We start from the raw sequence: 4066 nt of genomic DNA on the forward strand, positions 1-4066 counted from the left end.
CAGCTGCTGTTTCGTTACTTGTTTTTTATCAACTAAGTCGGATGTTCACTTTACTATGTATGCGGAAGGTTCTTTTCATTATAAAGTGGATGTTTATTTCGGTATACCATTGATGTTTTACTTGATTTGCTTGATTCTGAGTGCATATGCTCCGCAGAATGTTCATTTTACTATGTATGTGGATGGTCTTTTCACTAAGATATGGATGTTCATTATTAAATACCACTCAAAGAAAACCCCCCAATTTCTTCCTCCAATATATGGTTTGAAAAAAGAAACAGGTATAAATGCGATAAAAATGCAGGGGACTCACGGTGGGGAGGGTGGTGGCGCAGTGACAGATCGGGCCGGGCTTGGCCGTGAAGACATGCGGCAGGGAGGACGATTGGCGCTGGTTTGAGGCTCCGGTAGCAACCACACTGGGCAAGGACGCGGCACTGGGGAGGACGCATGAAACAGAGCGCGCGAGGGGCAGCAATAGCGCAGGTACTCGCGTCCTTGATAGACATGGCCAAGAGCATAGGTTTGGATTTTCACACTAAAAATAGGATTGACATTGCAAGTATAGTCCAAACCCAACAATTGATCATCAATCAAATATTATCACAATTTAAACCAAATATAAACCGAGAGTATTTAGACTCCCGGGTCGTCTTCCCTAGGAGTTGCAATGAAATGTGTACATTATTGGCTATGAGGGATAAATTTGGGGTTTTGATCATAGGAGACAAGAAATGTAAATAACAATAAAATAAAGAGACATTCATGAAATTAAATGAAAGCAAGTAAAGGCAATAAGAATGGAAATTAAATGATAAAAAGGACTCTTGGCAAGAAGTGGATAATCAAGGATTCCTATCCTAGTTATGGACCACAAACACGGTAATTGTGTGGAATTAATCCCAATTAGTCAATTCTAATATCGAGAATTAGTCAAAAGGGCATAATTGATTCTAATCCCTAAGTCTTAGACAACACTATGGGTCACTTAGAGTCAAGGAAAACCAAACCAATTAACAATTCACACACAATGTGGAATGGACATCCACAACTCAATTCCACCCAAACACCCAATTTCTCAACCAAGAGTATGAAAACTAAACATCCAAGAAATAAAAGTCAAAGCAATAAAAGACAAAGCAAGGAAAATTAAAATGCAAGAAACCTCTTGGCAAGTAATTGAGAGCTAAGGTTACCTATCCTAGCCATTGACCACAAACACATGATGATTATGAAGAGTTAATCCTACTTAGTCAACCTTACATCGAAGATAAGTCAAATAGGCATAGTTGATTTCAATCCATAAGTCCTAAGTCAACACTAATGGGTCACTTAGAGTCAATGGAAACCGAATCAACTAAATACTCTAATATGTCAAACAAGAATGGACATCAATGACTCAAGGGTGGCCAAAGTAATCAAATTCAAGCCAAGAGTGAGGAAAAATTATGTAAAAACTAAGCCAAGTATTTCATCAAACACTTGGTGTGCATAAAAATAAAATAATATTAAATTACAATAAAATAAATTCTAAAGCTACCAAAGCAAAAAAATAGCAATAACAACTAAAGAAAGCAACAATGACATGGAAACATAAATTTGCATTAATTGAAATTAAAATTAACAAAAGTATCTATAAACATGAAAATGATAAGATAAAGAAAATAACAAAGGAAATGAAGAAGAACAAAGATGCAATAACAATAAATGGCAAGGAAAAGTAAATGGAAACAAGAATTAAAAGTAGAAATTACAAGAAATTAAACTAAAGAACCCTAATTCTAGAGAGAAGGGAGAGTTTCTCTTTCTAGAAAACAACCTACATAATGCTAAACTAACCCTAATTTCTCCCTCCCCCTTCATATGGAGTAGGGCTGGTAATACATACCCTACCCGGCCCAACCCGTTCGGGTAGAGTAGACTACCCGACCCGCTGCGGGTAGGGTAGAGTGCGGTCCGGGTAGGCCTGCGGGTAGGGTAGGGTACGGGTTTAGGGTGTACCCTACCCTACCCTACTCGCACCCCCCATATATAACATGTTTTTAAAAATTTATATACATAGTGAAGGAGGTGAGACTTGAATCCTATACCTCCTTCATGTGTAGCAACCAAGTAACCACTAAACTAGCTACTTACTTTGATAGTATAGTGCGTTTGTATATTTATGAAGTTACATAAAATAAAAAGTAAACAAAATAAAAAATCATATATAATTTAAGATTCAGAAATCACTCATTGCTCATTAGAAACCCTAAAACTAAGTGGGAGGCTGGTACTCTGGTAGCGACGTTTTCTTCCCAAGTTTCTTCCCAAGCCATAAGCCTCGGACCTCAGTGCTCCATTGCCCCAACTCTCCTTCCTTGTTCCTCGTTCCTCCATTGCCACCACTCTTCTTCCTCCTCTGTGCTCTCCTCACAACGCCGCTAATTCGTGACCTTCTCTCTTCTCTACGCTGCTGCTCTGTTCTTCTTGGTATGTACTTTTTGTTTGAATCTGTGAAAATTGGGGCTTTACTGGTGGTAAATCAAAAGTCTTTCATGCTAGAGTTTGGTTAGATGATGTGATTGGTAGCTGTAGGGGAGTAGCTATATTATTTTGTTTTATTCAATGCTTGCTGTGTGCCTGTGCCCAACCAACTCAGTTTTGTTTTCTTAGAATGTAAATGTTTGAATTGATCAGGTACAACCCATTTTTGTCTATGATAATGGTCATTCAGGTGGCATTGGACCAATACCTTTGGACGGTGCAGTGAATCATATCTGGAAGAAAGTTCATGAAAAGCTTCCCATAATTAAGGAAGCTATAATTCGCGAAAAAAGAAAACCTCTTGGTGTTCTTGTTCCACGTAGGTGTCAATGTACTTGAATTTAAGTAATTCTTTTTTTCTTCTTTTCTTTTTATTTTTTCCCCTCAAAGGAACAGAGATGAGTATATTAGAGGTTCTATTGTTTGCTCCATTGAGTTGTTGTCTTTGGTTACCAATGTGAATCTTATAGAAGAAAATAGCTGTCATTATTCATGGTAGTGTTACTTGGTGTTTCATTATTTTTTGTACTTCATTGTCTTCTAATCCTTACTCATGAATTGCTCGAGGTTGAAATTCTCTATTTAATTTACACTTCAAAGTGAAATCCTCACTTCAAGGATCATAATATATTTATTTCTACTTACTCTATATTGTTGAAATGTGATAATGGAGAATTTGATTAGCCTTTTTGACTTGATAAGTTAATGTAATGATATATTTGACCCTTATGACTATAATGTAAAAGTGTTGACCATTGACTCTTGCCATACGACCCAACAAGGTTAGAACTTAGTAAAACTGGAAGTGATGCTTTTGTTATTGTGTGCAAGCGAAGCATATATAATACATGAAAGAAAATAACAAGAAGTAAACATTTAATTTGAATGTGATGTTATTCTTAAGGGTGAGGAATAAGATACAGCGGTGTAAGTTTAAGCTTATACAAAACATATATAGTCCTTTATATGATGTTGTGTCTTTATTTATTTGATTTGCAATGTGTTGTTAAGCTTATGCAAAACATATATTGTTCTTTTTTTTAAGGACAGAAACTTGTATAAATTTTATGTATAAAAATTGGATTTCTAAGTTTTTTATGTATAAATGATTTTTCTGAATCTTAATGATTTTTCAGCAGGCTTGAATTTTTAATATTTAATTATTTATTTTACTATTGTGTAGGCAATAATGGATAGTACCAACATGGATGTAGTGGCTCAAGAACAACAAGAAGAAACTCCTGTTGAAGAAATTGCTAATTTTGTTCCAGACGAGTCTGCCTCGGGTGAAAATAGCAACAAATCTTTGTTGAAAAGTGCTTATTGGAAATACTTTAGTAGATATAAAGAGGGGGAAGAGTGGAAGGCAAAGTACAACCATTGTAAGTCTGTTCTTGGTGCGAATCCAAGGAATGGGACTACAAATTTGAAGAAACATGTGCTTCATTATTGTAAAAGAATAAAATTAGCAAATTCAAGAAATCAACAATTGCTGAATCTCTTCAAAGACATGGAAAGAATAGTTCAGATGCTTTTATAT

The sequence above is a fragment of the Arachis ipaensis genome, chromosome B04 (genome assembly GCF_000816755.2).
Source record: "Arachis ipaensis cultivar K30076 chromosome B04, Araip1.1, whole genome shotgun sequence".
Classification (NCBI taxonomy): Eukaryota; Viridiplantae; Streptophyta; class Magnoliopsida; order Fabales; family Fabaceae; genus Arachis; species Arachis ipaensis.